Here is a 16826-nt window from a genome sequence, read left to right on the forward strand (position 1 = left end):
TCATTTAGCAGACGCTCTTATCCAGAGCGACTTACAGTTAGTGAATGCATACATTTTCATACTGGCCCCCCGTGGGAATCGAACCCACAACCCTGGCGTTGCAAGCGCCATGCTCTACCAACTGAACTACACGGGACTACAGATTGTTATTGGAACATACAGTATATGGACATCTTGTTTTCTACGTTTACATTTAAGTCATTTTAGCAGACGCTATTATCCAGAGCGACTTTACAGTTAGTAATGTTTCATACCACACAACTGTCGACTAGAGGAACTTTCATCTTCTCTTCAAAGACTCAGGAGACCACTTTACTGTGAATCTGTGAAACCATAAACCTAAAAGAAATACGTACTCACTTTAGGAAAAGAAGGGTTTAGAATCCATACCAATATAATTTCAAAATGTAATTGTTATGAGTCTGTAATTCTTTATCAACATCTCAACAAAATCTCAGTCAATTAAAATCTTGTCTCTTCAGTCTTACTTTGAAGCAACTGTAGATTACGTAAAACCATATGTTGCACACAGAGACTAATGTTGGAATTCTAGTTATTGCAAGAGATTGCATTTCTCATTCCGTTCATGAGTATATACCCCCCAATAATAAATTAAACTGGCTCCCTGATTAATAGGATACTGTTTCCAGGTGTATGATTACTTCCTCAGCCTGAAATTCTGAGAGAAGAAGAAACATGTAGCCTATCATGAGTTGTAGCTATTTGCTGATGGTATAACAAAAAATGTAATGCTTTTTAATAAAATAAAAAAGTACACTGATATCATCATTTTTTGGGGCATATTGAGTGTTGTGGATTCACGTACCAACAAGCATCTATTCATGTCATCAGCAACATAAAACAACAACATATACGATATCCAATAATAATCCAGTGACGTACAGTATTGTCATTCTTGTGCACTTTACATTACAGCACTTTACTGAAATTAAGGGGTATCTGAGCAACTACTTTATCCCATGCTGTAATGTAAAGTGCTACGCTACTATCATTTCACAGGTCCGTCTTTGCAGCCAAAATCAACAACCAGATGACTCTGGAACATTAGCCTAACCATCAGGCCTGAAACAGGAAAGAACAACTAGCACATGTCACACACACCATCTAAAATCTGTAACGTCTAAACCTGTTAACTTTCACCCTAAAATTGCAAGTATGTCTTAAACTATTAATGTACAGTATGTTACTTTTTCTTATCTCCAAAACACTTTCTGCATCTCCTCTCAGACTAGCTGGTAATTGAACCTCCGGAATAATGAACACCTCAGGTTTATAACTTTAAAACTTAACCCGAAATTCTGTGGCTTTGAGGCTGCAAATAGTTTACCCTGCACTCCCTGGGAAACTGCAGGTGCCAACAAATTACCAATTATAAGCAATTATCCTGTTTGGTTTAAAGATTCGAAGACATTCAACACAACAGAACTTTTACATGTTAATAATATATCACGATACGATTTATAACCAGATCCTTCCTGACAGCAAATTGATTATGGCCCAAATCCGGACCACATCTACAAAGTAACCACTTGGCCCAGTTACAACTTGGATTTGTGGTTTATGGTAGTAATACACCAGATCTGGTTGCCATACCTCAACCAGATCCTCATCATGTAAAAACCAGACCTTGCCTGGCAAGGAGATGTGGCACACAGTCATACCTCAAGCCAGAGATGGCCCATAAGAAAAGTGCCAACCCTCCCCCAATACACATCTCCCACAAGATCTGGCCTATATAACGTGTTCTGTAGTCTAGGGTGAAGCGTATGAATGGCTAAAAACCAGGGGATTCGTAGTCTTCTTACAGCAGTGTATCATCAGAGTGGTTGGTGATGGGGAAGGAAATACACAGTGAGAAACAGGAAGTGCGTTCCTACCTTCATCTCTGTGCACAGTGGCGTTAGAACTCTTCTGTTGTGGGCTTTCCTCATCATGGTCGTCTGAAAGAAAGACAACAATAGATATAAACAGAAGTTGGAGTTGACATATAAATTACTGCATCTGTATCTAAAGGCCTCCTGTAGCGCAGTTGGTAGAGCATAGTGCTTGCAACGCCAGGGTTGTGGGTTCGATTCCCACGGGGGGGCAGTATGAAAAATGTATGCACTCACTAACTAAGTCACTCTGGATAAGAGCGTCTGCTAAATGACTAAAATTTTAATGTAAAGAAACTAGCAGTGAATCATCAGTTATTGAACATTTGACAGTTTTTCCTCACAGCAGTTTTCTAAATGGCTGTTCAAAATAGATTTGTTGTTAAAAAAGCGGTTACAAAATAGCCCTTGTCTGAAAAACACTGACCATGTTGATCTCTTCAAGTCTTTCGAAACTTGACTTCACATACTTAAAAGGCCTTTTCACAGTGCATTGTTCTTAGCCCCGGGCTGTCTTAGCCCCAGGATAGACTGGTCTTGGGCAAACTTAGCCTGTGTTCACGCAATAATTTGTTAACCCTGGGCTAAGCCCTGGGCTAAAGATTCACACTTGTATTCCAAAGCCCTGGGCTAACGGACGAACACAACATGCGACCAACATTCTATCTCAATGTGCAATAAGACATTAACACAATTTCCTTTTGCTTCTAGTTTAGGATTTTATTTCCTACAGTGATGGTTTTTATAAAACCTTGCTGTCTGCCTGTCCAACCTCAGAAACAATGTTTCCCTTTTTAAATTAAATCTAGCCCTTGTATATAATGCTGTGAACGAAAGAGACGTTGCCTTTTCTGATCCAGGCGAAATCATGCAACAATATTATAATGGATATATCCAATTAAATGTCAATAGAAAAGCTATGAAAACAGAGGAAAATTGAGCATTTGATGCCCTTCCAGCTGTACAGTTGTGTGAGAAGACGTTAGCCAGCCTGCTTAGCAACCATTTTGTTAGGCATAGCAAGCAACCAAAGTTTTTGCAAGGATAAAAGTATTTTGTTTTTTGTCCTCAGATGGAAGGATTAAATTGTATGAATTTAATTATCAAAATAACAAGCAGAACGCTTTACAGGCATCACAGCATACAGTGCCTTCAGAAAGTATTCATACACCTTCATTTTTTGTTGTGTTACAGCCTGAATACAAAATGGAATAAACAAATAATAATAACACCCATCTACACACAATACCCCATAGTGAAAAAGTGAAAACATGTTTTTAGAAATGTTTGCAATTGTATTGAAAATTAAATACATAAATATCTATTTTACATAAGTATTCACACCCCTGAGTCAATACATGTTAGAATCACCTTTGGCAGTGATTACAGGTGTGAGTCTTTCTGGGTAAGTCTCTGGGAGTATTCAGTAGACAGACCACACTCAAGTCCACAATCAGAACTTTTTTTTTTGTTTGTTTTTGTTTAAATTGGGTAAAAAGTTCTGGCTCTGAAATGAAAAACTTTACTCCACAGCACGACTTCATGCTTATTTAACTCAAAAGGCAACATTTCCCCTGAGTTCTCCCATGGAGAGGAGATAATAATTACAGTAGCCTACCTTTAAAGCAACAGTATGTCATATTCTGATGGTCATTACAAATTATTAGTCAACTGTAAAACTGTACCATTACAAAATGTCATGCAACTAATGTTGACAGGCATCATGATTGCATTCTAAGGAGAACGAATGAGTGGGCATATATTTGTGTACATGAGTTTATGGCTATTCCAATAATGTGTGTGAGCTTTTACAATGAAGCCTACCTCACTTGACCTTATTTATGTACAGTAGTTCTGTCCTTGAGCTGTTGTCTATTATTGTTCTGTATTAGGTAATGTTTCATGTTTTGTGTGGACCCCAGGAAGAGTAACTGCTGCTTTTGTAACAGCTAATGGGGATCCTAATAAAATAAAAATATAACCTCACTTGACCTGAAACTGATCTAATCCTTACTTGACGATGACACTAAATTGACTTGATTTCATTACGTGTGCTTGGCTTTCCTGCCGAGGTAGGCTTTATTGACAGCTCAAGAGGTAATATCTCTGACACTGATCACAGGGGCTGATGAAGAAGTAATGGAGGTCTGGTGGAAGAGGTTGTCCACGCCACATCTCTTCTCTCTGGTCTTCTAACCTCAGTATTCATGAGGCACTCCCACACAAAGAAAGATAGAGAGAACGAGCATGAGGGAGGAAGAGAGAGGGATAGGAGATGGGAAAGAGAGAGCATGAAACAGGGATGAAGACAGGAGGTAAGAGATGGTAGAGTAGAGATGGAAATGAGGGACAGGGGAAATAAAGAGGACAGGAGCTAATGCGGCAATTAGTAATAAACCATATCCAGGTCACTGTCAAATATTGGGCTAACTCTGAGTAGTGATGCTGGGGCACACCATACTCTTCCACTTGTTTGAATGGAAAGGGACAGGTCTGACAGACGGACGTTTGTGTAAGGTTCTGTATTTATTTTCTTGGTCAACCATGTGTTCTTGAACGTAGCCCTGTTTCTTTGTGTTCTTGAACGTAGCCCTGTTTCTTTGTGTTCTTGAACGTAGCCCTGTCTTTTATTTTTGTTCATTGATTTCACCTGTGTTAGTTACTCACCTGGTCTCATCAGCTCCGTATTTAGTTCAGTTCATTCTGTTTGTGCCTTTTCGTTTTGACTCTACTAAGCCTTTTCCTAGCTCGTTTGTGAGAACCAGTTATAGCCTTCAGTCCTAGTTTTGTTTCACCTGCCTGTTTGCCTACCTGTGTATGACCATTGCCTGCCTGTTACCACGATTCCTGCCTTCTGAGAAGGCGAAATGAACACCTGCCGCACTCTGCGCGTGAATCTACACCTTTTTCTCCCTAAGTATTCATTACAGTTTGCAGTACATGTTCAATAAAAAATATATATGCCAATTGAGTGTTCCAGTGCCATCATTCAGTCAGTCCAATGTTTAGAAGTGGGGATTTGTTTTGTTGCTATGATTAATTTCTACTTAGTGACAGTTCACACCAAAATAAAAGTCAGTCAAATGTTTTCATACCTCAAAAGTAGTCTAATGTCATGATAAATCCACGTCCCATGAGATCAGTTGTACAGATCCAGATATGCCTCAACCCCAAAAGGATGGGAAAAGTTAGAACCAAATACAAATCAGGATTGTGCCAAACAACAGATGACCTGGAATGTGTATGCATCTGTCACGCCCTGACATAGAGTTGGCTAGTTGGTGAGTCAGGGTGTGAATATTTTGTGTGGGAATTTCTATGTGGACATTCTAGTATTTGTATTTCTATGTTTGGCTGGGTGTGGTTCCCAATCAGAGGCAGCTGTCGCTCGTTGTCACTGATTGGGGATCATACTTAGGCAGCCAGTTTTCCTGCCTGGGTTGTGGGATCTTGTTTGTGTTCAGGCTTGTATGTGTATAGCCTGAGGACGTCACAGTGTTTCTTGTTTTGTTTATTGAGTTAAATAAACATGTACGCTTTTCACGCTGCACCTTAGTCTGACCCGTCTCTCAATGATTGTGACAGCATCTCATCAGAGGTCTGAAGATTGGAGAAACTTCGATTTGGGAATCAACAGTCCCTTCAAATTTAAGTAGGCCTAGCAATTGTATTAATGTTCATAACATCCTTCTTGCTCATTGACTTCCTCTTTCCCCCTTCTTTTTCCTAGGTCTTCCCTCTTCTGTTATATTATCCATCCTCTACCACTAAGTGTTAGCTGTCTTCCTTGGCTTAAAGTGTCTTATAACCAAGACACAATTAATGCTCTGCCCCTCACCCAAATGATCTGTTATTCCGACGAGGAAGGGAGATGGAGAATTCTACATGCAAATACCTGTTTAATGAATTCAGAGGCATGTTCTGTATGAGAAGCTAATGCATTCTGTAAAGTGGCTTTATCTAGTTTATTAACCTGGGCCTTTTCTAATGCTGCCTGTTTCATTCCCTTTCACATGGTTACTCACCTTGTCTGACTATTACCCCCTAACTCCCTCAATATTATTTTATCCTATCCCTCCCCCTATCCTCCTCTAAGTCCATAAAAGAATGATAACTCTCATTCTCATCATCCCTATCAGGTAGAGTTTAGGAATAGATAAATACAATCTAGAGCAATTAGACATCATTGCCCTTTGACAATGTGTGCAGTGTGTGTGTACATGTTTTCTTACATTATTAGGATCACAATGTCCAGATCACAAGTCACCAGAATGTCCTGACAAGTCACCAGAATGTCCTGACAAGGTAGGAAAACAAGAACAATTTTGAAAAGTCAGGACTTCTTTAATGTCCTGAATTTGTTCAAAAGCTATTTTAAGCTTAAGGGTTAGATTTAGGATTTTGGAGTGTGGGTTAGGGTTCACGTTAGGTTTAGGGTTAGGTTGTTTGTGGTTAAGGTTAGGTCAAGGGTTAGGGAAAATAGGATTTTTAATGGTCAAACATTTTTACTCCCCCAAAAAGTAGAGAAATGTCATGAACTAAAGTGTGTGTGCGTATCAGAGAGTCGTCTTCAGGACATTAATTTAACAAGGATAACAATTCACCCGAATGTCCTGAAAAGGTAGGAAAAAGTCTGGACTTCTTTCAGTGTGTGTGCTAATTAATATTGGAAGTCCGAGTCAAGGACATTTAGCGGCAGACTCATCATTAATTTCCTGTTTAAAGGTGAAACTAAAGGCAGTAAGGCAAAAACCCTGTATCCCAGGCTTCCAAAAAACCAATGTAACATTAGAACATGAATCTCTAATGTTTCTTCACAATAGAAGGAAGAGTTTCAGTAGATGAACTAGAGCACTAAGCTGGAAGCTAACTAGCTGTCACACTGCACTACTTGATGTGAGACATACATGGCACCCTGTTGTGAGGAGCCACCAGAGTATTTTTTACCAGTGACACTATCCTCACTCATTCCTCAGCAATAATGTGGTAGAGTCAGTCTCTGTTTCACAATATCCTAAATTACAGCAAGTTGATGACACAGTAAATAGATTTGAACTCAGAGATTGTGTGTCACAGGAGGTTGGTGGCACCTTAATTGGGGAGGGCGGGCTCCAGTGGCGGTTGGTGCCATTTAACCTTTTACCGCAGTGGACTAAATCAGGGTCACACAGTGTTTCTTGGTAGTCTTAAACAAATCTACTTTGAAACAAAAGTATACACCTCACACACATGGTTATGGGCTTTAAAAAAATAAGTTTAAATGTATTACATTTTGAGTTTGCGTCGCAATATTATACTTCATACACATCACAGAAGACTGAAATGTAACAAAACCGTTTGACATAGAAACACTGGATTTTTGGCGTAAAAAATTAAATGTTTTATTAATTATGAAAAATATTAATAACATTCCACCCATGAGGCCACTAGAAGACTTTGGTCATTTGACTGCAGAAAAGGGCTACTGATACAAACAGCATCATCACTTCTCGCATCTACGCATTCTCCTCCTCGCACCTTTCCCTTTGCTTGTGGACTTCAGTGCATAACACAACAGCTGTCTGTTAACAGGCGGAAAAAAACGTTCCAAGCCAAACCTTCATACCATAACCGCTAACCGTTACACACAGCCTACATCGTTGTCACCATATTAGCTAACATCATAACCAACATAGCTACTACAACAAATGCGTTAGTAAACCCACTACAATCACACAGTACAGTCTACAGCAAGCAGTTTAGCAGTGACACTGGCGGGCCCCAGTGGCAATTAATTAATCAAACTGAACGCTTACCTTGACTTGGAAGAGTTCCAGTGTTGGATAGCCTTACCCAGCTTGCTAATATAAATAGCATTCGTCTCTGTTTGAGCCGAATGTTTGACTAGGCTAAATTAGCTAGCTGCATTAGCTAGCTAAGTAAGTGAAAGTGAAAACAATTCTACGGAATATAGCTCTCTCGCTCTCTTTCTGCTGCTTCTCCTTAATTTTAAGAAATTAATTTGTTCAAAATTGTTCAAGTATTTTCTCCCTCTTTGAGTCAACTACTCACCACGTTATGTAATGCAGTGCTAGCTAGCTGTAGCTTATGCTTATGAATCATTCTCTAATCCTTTGATTGTGTGGACAACATGTCAGTTCATGCTGTATGAAAAATGAATACACTCACTAAACTGTAAGTCGCTCTGGATAAGAGCGTCTGCTAAATTACTAAAATGTAAAAATGTAATGCTGTAAAAGCTCATAGTTTGGAGGACGTCCTCCGGAAGGGGGGTGAGAACCATGAGCCACCTAGAGGAGGACGGAAAATAGCTGTCCTCTGGCTACACCATGGCGCTACCCCAGAGAGTGCTGTTGACGCTACTGTAGACCTTCATTGCTAAACAGTGTGTTTTAAATCAGTTAGTTAGTGACTTGAATATATTTAGTATAGTTTTATCAAAAAAATATGAACTTTTTTAAATGTTTCACTATTTTTATTTTTATGGAATTCACTAAGTAAGATGGTCTTCCCCATCCTGCTTTGAGGAGCCTCCTCTCCTGCGGGAATATGCGTGCGCACAACTCATCGAAACTAACGAGGGATGGCTCGTCTGTGTCGAGGCAGACAGAGACATGTAGCCTAACTAATCACCGAGTCATAACGGGAATTGAGAAACTTTGCAGATGTACTTTAGATTAGACTGGAATTTATCACTAGGTTTCATGTCAATACAACTCACAACTAGGCTTAGGTTTGTCATCCCAACAAACAACCTTGTTCCTAAAATGAGTGGGAAAACTAAATTGGGATGTCTTCACTGTTTCCTTTGTTTAAAGTGTTAACTCTTTGCCTTGCAAAATACATATGACACGAATGCCATTATGTATAAACCGTGATGACAGGCGAGGACATCGCTACCATAACACATACACTATCAAATCTGCTTTAATGAAATACAGTCGTGGTCAAAAGTTTTGAGAATGACACAAATACTAATTTTCACAAAGTCTGCTGCCTCAGTTTTGATGATGGCAATTTGCATATACTCCAGAATGTCATGAAGAGTGATCAGATGAATTGCAATTAATTGCAAAGTCCCTCTTTGCCATGAAAATGAACTTAATCCCCCCAAAACATTTCAGCCCTGCCACAAAAGGACCAGCTGCCATCATGTCAGTGATTCTCTCGTTAACACAGGTGAGAGTGTTGACGAGGACAAGGCTGGAGATCACTCTGTCATGCTGATTGAGTTAGAATAACAGACTGGAAGTATTAAAAGGAGGGTGGTGCTTGAAATCATTGTTCATCCTCTGTTAACCATGGTTACCTGCAAGGAAACACGTGCCGTCATCATTGCTTTGCACAAAAAGGGCTTCACAGGCAAGGATATTGCTGCTAGTAAGATTGCACCTAAATCAACCATTTATCGGCTCATCAAGAACTTCAAGGAGAGAGGTTCAATTGTTGTGAAGAAGGCGTCAGGGCACCCAAGAAAGTCCAGCAAGCGCCAGGACCGTCTCCTAAAGTTGATTCAGCTGTGGGATCGGGGCATCACCAGTGCAGAGCTTGCTCAGGAATGGCAGCAGACAGGTGTGAGTGCATCTGCACGCACAGTGATGCAAAGACTTTTGGAGGATGGCCTGGTGTCAAGAAGGGCAGAAAAATAAGCCATTTATCTCCAGGAAAAACATCAGGGACAGCCTGATATTCTGCAAAAGGTACAAGGATTGGACTGCTGAGGTCTGGGGTAAAGTCATTTTCTCTGATGAATCCCCTTTCCAATTGTTTGGGGCATCCAGAAAAAAGCTTGTCCGGAGAAGACAAGGTGAGTGCTACCATCAGTCCTGTATCATGCCAACAGTAAAGCATCCTGAGACCATTCATGTGTGGGGTTGCTTCTCAGCCAAGGGAGTGGGCTCACTCACAATTTTGCCTAAGAACACAGCCATGAATAAAGAATGGTACCAACACATCCTCCGAGAGCAACTTCTCCCAACCATCCAAGAACAGTTTGGTGACGACCAATGCCTTTTCCAGCATGATGGAGCAACTTGCCATAAGGCAAAAGTGATAACTAAGTGGCTCGGGGAACAAAACATTGACATTTTGGGTCCATGGCCAGGAAACTCCCCAGACCTTAATCCCATTGAGAATTTGTGGTCGATCCTCAAGAGGCGGGTGGACAAACAAACAACCCACAAAGTCTGACAAACTCCAAGCATTGATTATGCAATAATGGGCTGCCATCAGTCAGGATGTGGCTCAGAAGTTAATTGACAGCATGCCAGGGCGGATTGCAGAGGTCTTGAAAAAGAAGGGTCAACACTGCAAATATTGACTCTTTGCATAAACTTAATGTAATTGTCAATAAAAGCCTTTGACACTTATGGAATGCTTGTAATTATAATTCAGTATACCATAGTAACATCTGACAAAAATCTCATCACTGAAGCAGCGAACTTGAAAACCAATACTTGTGTCATTCTCAACTTTTGACCACAACTGTAGATACACTTTATATACAGTGGGGAGAACAAGTATTTGATACACTGCCGATTTTGCAGGTTTTCCTACTTACAAAGCATGTAGAGGTCTGTAATTTTTATCATAGGTACACTTCAACTGTGAGACGGAATCTAAAACAAAAATCCAGAAAATCAAATTATGATTTTTAAGTAATTAATTTGCATTTTATTGCATGACATAAGTATTTGATCACCTACCAACCAGTAAGAATTCCGGCTCTCACAGACCAGTTCGTTTTTTTTAAGAAGCCCTCCTGTTCACCACTCATTACCTGTATTAACTGCACCTGTTTGAACTCGTTACCTGTATAAAAGACACCTGTCCACACAATCAAACAGACTCCAACCTCTCCACAATGGCCAAGACCAGAGATCTGTGTAAGGACATCAGGGATAAAATTGTAGACCTGCACAAGGCTGGGATGGGCTACAGGACAATAGGCAAGCAGCTTGGTGAGAAAGCAACAACTGTTGGCGCAATTATTAGAAAATGGAATAAGTTTAAGATGACGGTCAATCACCCTCGGTCTGGGGCTCCATGCAAGATCTCACCTCGTGGGGGATCAATGATCATGAGGAAGGTGAGGGATCAGCCCAGAACTACACGGCAGGACCTGGTCAATGACCTGAAGAGAGCTGGGACCACAGTCTCAAAGAAAACCATTAGTAACACACTACGCCGTCATGAATTAAAATCCTGCAGCACACGCAAGGTCCCCCTGCTCAAGCCAGCGCATGTCCAGGCCCGTCTGAAGTTTGCCAATGACCATCTGGATGATCCAGAGGAGGAATGGGAAAAGGTCATGTGGTCTGATGAGACAAAAGTAGAGCTTTTTGGTCTAAACTCCACTCGCCATGTTTGGAGGAAGAAGGATGAGTACAACCCCAAAAACACCATCCCAACCGTGAAGCATGGAGGTGGAAACATCATTCTTTGGGGATGCTTTTCTGCAAAGGGGACAGGACGACTGCACCGTATTGAGGGGAGGATGGATGGGGCCATGTATCGTGAGATCTTGGCCAACAACCTCCTTCCCTCAGTAAGAGCATTGAAGATGGGTAGTGGCTGTTCTTCCAGCATGACAACGACCCGAAACACACAGCCAGGGCAACTAAGGAGTGGCTCCGTAAGAAGCATCTCAAGGTCCTGGAGTGGCCTAGCCAGTCTCCAGACCTGAACCCAATAGAAAATCTTTGGAGGGAGCTGAAAGTCCGTATTGCACAACGACAGCCCCGAAACCTGAAGGATCTGGAGAAGGTCTGTATGGAGGAGTGGGCCAAAATCCCTGCTGCAGTGTGTGCAATCCTGGTCAAGACCTACAGGAAACGTATGATCTCTGTAATTGCAAACAAAGGTTTCTGTACCAAATATTAAGGTATGCTTTTCTGATGTATCAAATACTTATGTCATGCAATAAAATGCAAATTAATTACTTAAAAATCATACAATGTGATTTTCTAGATTCCATCTCTCACAGTTGAAGTGTGCCTATGATAAAAATTACAGACCTCTACATGCTTTGTAAGTAGGAAAACCTGCAAAATCGGCAGTGTATCAAATACTTGTTCTCCCCACTGTACATGTTTGGTCTAATGCATCATGGACACCTGCTCCATGATTATGAAGGGAACAGCTGAGACAATGGAAGAAAGAAGACATGATAGTGTTAATTGCATTGTGACAAAAAGTTGGTTGAAGAAGCCCTTAAAGAGCAACTGCCCCTAAAAACAAACTAATGCCTTTGAAAACGACCTATGTGGAATCAATATGAGTCAAACATTTATTCTAGTTTCAAATTTGACTACAATGTGTAAATAGGATCATTTTTGCAGCCAGGTCGTTCAAGATTGACAACGAAATTGGATATCGATCTATGTTCTGAGAACATCAGGAAATGCCTTCAAAACCGGCCACTAGGGGCAATAGTGAACGCTATTACCATCAAGTAGGCTTGGGTTTTACTAGGATATTATGGACAGGGGTGGTGGATGGGTGTAATCCCATGTATCTAGATTAGAAGGTTGATTGTTCAATGCCAGTCTTAACCCTTACCTTAACCATTCGGAATGAGTGCCTAAACTTTAATTTCGAAATTTGACATTTGGAGAAATGGAATGATACAGAGCAGCAGGAGCAACAAAAACACTTTGAAATTTGACGTTAGGAAAAACTTCTAAATTTGACGTTTGGAGAATGTGGATGAACGTTTAATTCGGCACTGAGACTGTGAGCGCTTGTTGCATTTTGGTCATAAAGTCAGTCTCTTCTAAAACGGAGTTTGGAACCTCACAAAGAGCAAATGAAGGTTGGGTTTGAAGTACAGTATGTCAACAAATCATGCCCCCTTTTGCCAAACTCCACGTGTAAATCGCACCTTCGCTTCCCTTCATTGAATGGAGCGCCTTTGTTTCATCGCCCCCAACACGTTCAAAGGATCACAGTCGTTTTAGACTGAAAAGCCCTATACGGATTGACCATGTAATGCACACTTCCTGTAAGATGCACAGCCAAATGGTTTGCATGCCCTGCCAAAGGACCCTATCATGCGGAATAGGTGGTTGGAGTACATTGGTCCCCAGTGGCGGTGAGTATGCCAGTAACTAGATCACAGACTGCTGGTTACGTATTTGGTTATGTACTGTATATTTTGATAATCATTATCACTATCACTAGCATAGCTGACAACACGTTAGCTAGCTAGCTAGCTAGGGCTAACATTAGCCTACCTCAATACAACTCGGATTTTTTTTGGATGGGAAAAAGGATAACATTTCAAAAACTTTCGGTTACTGGCACAACGCTCTTACCCACTAAGCTACCTGCCGACCTGTTATTTGAAGTTATACTTTAAGTTCCTTATTTGTAAGCATTTCTGTTGGTCAATTATGAAATAAAACCTAAGTTTGAACCGTTTGTCTTACTGAGCTTTTGTACCCTGAGACCCACTTAGCTCTGGTCCGTGGTATTGGCCTCTCCCCAGGCTCTGTCACGTAGCTATTTTTGACGAACTTTGCTAGAAACAGTAATGGCAACATTGCCATCTCTCTAAAGTAAATTTGAGGACTTCATAATATGGCAAAATTGTTGCCTACTAATTATTTGCCTACTTTAGCAATGTCATTGTATTGCCATGCCACTCTAAGTTAGTGTAATTTAGATGAAACAGTCACATTAGCCACCAAGGTGCAACCCATGTCTAGGGCACAAATAAATATTGGATGCAGCTATGGTGGTACTAGCTAACTCATGTATGACTGCAACAGTGTACTAACTAGCAGCAACAAACTCAAACCAACCCAGGGCCATAGTAAAACATGTCACAGTTGGTTACATAGTGTGACGGCATCATCGGCCTAAATCTAATCTAATTTGGAGCCAGTCAGTCTACATCTGTAAAGCATAGAAAAAGCTTCCAAATGAGATTACGTTATTTCTCAAGCTATGTTTATAATTGAGGGATGATGACAATCGTTGACCCTGTTTTTCCGTTAGACAAAGTGCACAGTTGGGTGCCTGACTGATCCCCTGGTCATGAACAGATGCCAGGACCTACCAGAAACAGCAAAGGTGGGTATCATAACATGTCCAGCAATGTGATTGCAATGGTTTAGCGACTTCCAAAAATCTTGTTGCCAGAGTCTCCCTCGACTCCTATGAAAAGGACACGCCATTACGAGGCCTCTGATAGTGACCCGAGTTACTGCCCTGATCGCACAGACGGCTTCAACAATGACAGGTAAAGTGTGTTTAGTGAAAAGTTGTATTAAAAAAGACCCAGCTTGATAAACTAGTAGGCTAATTCCTGATCGCTATGTTCACCATTCTATTTCACTTCACATTTGATGATATTTGAAGTGAAATAGAAAGGTGAATGCAGCGATCTGGTTGGTTCCACCAGGCTAATCATAACCACCATTGATAATGTGTGTGTGTGTATGTGACCGACCAGTATCTTTGATGAGGGGCTAGGAGCTGATCTATGCTGCTATGCCCATCAATAGGGCTATGGCAAAGACCTCACCTCCAGCCCCACCTGTTGCCTGCTCACCAACGGTTGTCAATGGGGAGAACAGAATTAGGTAGGTTTAGTCTGACCTGTTCAAACTTCAACATAGTATATGTGACCGACCGGCTCGATTCGGTCTTATGTAGCAACATTTGAAATAGTGTTTTTTACATTGGATAAAAGTAGAGACTCAGCGCTAGAAAATTGTATATCATACACTACAGTTGAGGAACAATGGGAACGTTATTCTGCTTTGAAAGTTGATAAACTTGTAACCTCACTTTTGAGAAAATGGTTATTGAATGTTTTGGTACATACTGGAGAGATCTTCATTGTCTACACCCATTCAGCAATGTTCACACCCTTTTAAGCTTTAGCCCCACCCATCTCTTTAAGGATTCACATTTGAGGCTATGTACTAAACAACCAAAGATTTCAAGACTAAAGGATGGTTTATACTACGGGTGTGTTCGTAAATTTAATCTGGAGTGCCAGAGTGTGCTCTGGGCGTTCGTAAATTCAGAGCATTGTCAGATTGGCCATTTGTAAATTCAGAGCGTTTCGCTCTCAGAGCGCACACTGGAAGCTCTGGCAGAAAAGCAGGTTTGATCCGAGCGTTCTGCACCTCACAACAGCAGTCAAGCACCCAAGCTAACTGGCTAACATTGGCTAGCTTGCCAGCTACTTCCAGACACAAATGATAGAACACTTACTTTTACTTGCCCTAGCAGAGCTGGTTAGGCTATTTTTATGGCACACTCAGACAAGAGTGATCTGAAATTGGAGTCGATAGCCAGAGCGAATATACCAGCTATGTCTATCGACAGTTGTCGCAGTAACATCATAAACATTCTATTGAAATAGTTACTTGCATAGTGGAGTCTTTTGTTTATACATGTAGCTAGCTAGCTAAACAATGAACCATAATCCCAACTCATAATGTTACTACCCTGCATGAATCTTCAGGTAGCTAACCAACCAGGTTCAATGTTAGCTAGCTAACATTAGGCTATAATGAGCGATGCAAATGGCTCTGAGATACGAATAATATTACTACACAGATCATACACAAAACGTTATCTAGCTAGCCAGCCAGCTAACGTTAGCTAGAAGCTAACAGTACAACTTTCTGACAAAATGTGAAATGTGTAACATCTGAAAATGTAGCTAGCTAGACCATCTTACCCATATACATGGAGGATGCTTCTCCCTCTCTGTCACGGATGTCATGGTTGCCCTTAGTTTGAAGATGTAATCCGGAGACAGGTGTTTTATACAATAGCCTTCTGTGTGTTCTCTTTTCGAACTCCCTCTGCATATTTGCAATCAAACGCCAGAATTTTCTCCATCTCCTTAGATATCATACTTTAGTTCCACTGGGCATTCCAATGATTTCAAAACTCGAGCAACACTTTTGCAGTTCTACTACTTGATATCTTTCAAAAAAGCTGTGTTAGAAAGGATTACCTACACATACTGACCAGCTCATGTTATAGACAGAAGCGTGCTAAATGTCAGACCAATCCAAACTCCTCTCTCGGCATGTCCAGCCCACCCATTATCTCAGCCAATCATGGCTAGCGGGAATGTTCCGGTCTTTTTCCGTGGCTAAACCAACTAGCCTCGTAATTTAACCATTTTATTCATATTTACAGATGGCATACACGTTTCTTATTAAGGCACATGAAAGTTCACATGTTCCAGAAGGCATTTCTGCCAAAAAACACATTTAGATTTTTTAAATAAAGTTTACGTTCAAATGGCTCTCATGTGAAGTAGTGACGAGCGACATAGGCCTAGATTCCTGAAACGAGTCACATATGAGAAGAATGCAATTGCTGAATGTATGTAGATATTCAAAACTAAGTGTTTTAATACCTTTCAAATGTAGTAACAGGTCCATGTAGAATAAATAACCTTTACATAATACCATAGAAGCAGTGTTCTGCTAATATAACAATGTGCACCAGTCATCTTTCATTGTCATTCCCAGCCGAGACAAATACTGTGCCTATTGGCATTTTGTCTGGTGGTAATTGGGCCATATTCAGCCTGACCTCTGGGTTCCACCCCGAGTCTAATGGGCAGGTGGAACAGGTAAATCAGGATGTGGGTAGGTTACTGCGGTCCTACTGCCAGGACCGGTCGGGGGAGTGGTCGGTGTTCTTGCCATGGGCAGAATATGCCCAGAACTCTCTCTGCCACTCCTCTACTAACCTAACGCCATTCCAATGTGTTTTAGGTTACCAACCGGTTCTGGCACCAGAGCCAGACCGAGGCTCCTGCAGTGGATGACTGGTTTCGGCGTGCGGAGGAGACGTGGGACACTGCCCACGTTCACCTCCAACGTGCCTTGCGTCGTCAGAAGGCCAACGCTGACCGCCACCGCAGTGAGGCCCCGGTCTTCGTACCGGGGG

At 41.2% G+C, this 16826-nt stretch overlaps 1 long non-coding RNA gene across 2 annotated transcripts; it reads left to right on the top strand.

Annotated features, from left to right (window-relative positions):
• The first annotated feature begins 12811 nt into the window (after positions 1-12811).
• LOC121551941 lies at positions 12812-14501 on the top strand. Of its 2 annotated transcripts, XR_005997118.1 has the most exons (4): positions 12812-12987; positions 13896-13970; positions 14040-14139; positions 14405-14501. It is a non-coding gene; the product is annotated as an uncharacterized LOC121551941 (long non-coding RNA). The 2 variants fall into 2 exon arrangements; XR_005997117.1 differs by having other exon boundaries at positions 13896-14139.
• The last annotated feature ends 2325 nt before the right edge of the window (positions 14502-16826 follow it).

This window comes from Coregonus clupeaformis, chromosome 18, assembly GCF_020615455.1.
Source record: "Coregonus clupeaformis isolate EN_2021a chromosome 18, ASM2061545v1, whole genome shotgun sequence".
Taxonomy (NCBI): Eukaryota; Metazoa; Chordata; class Actinopteri; order Salmoniformes; family Salmonidae; genus Coregonus; species Coregonus clupeaformis.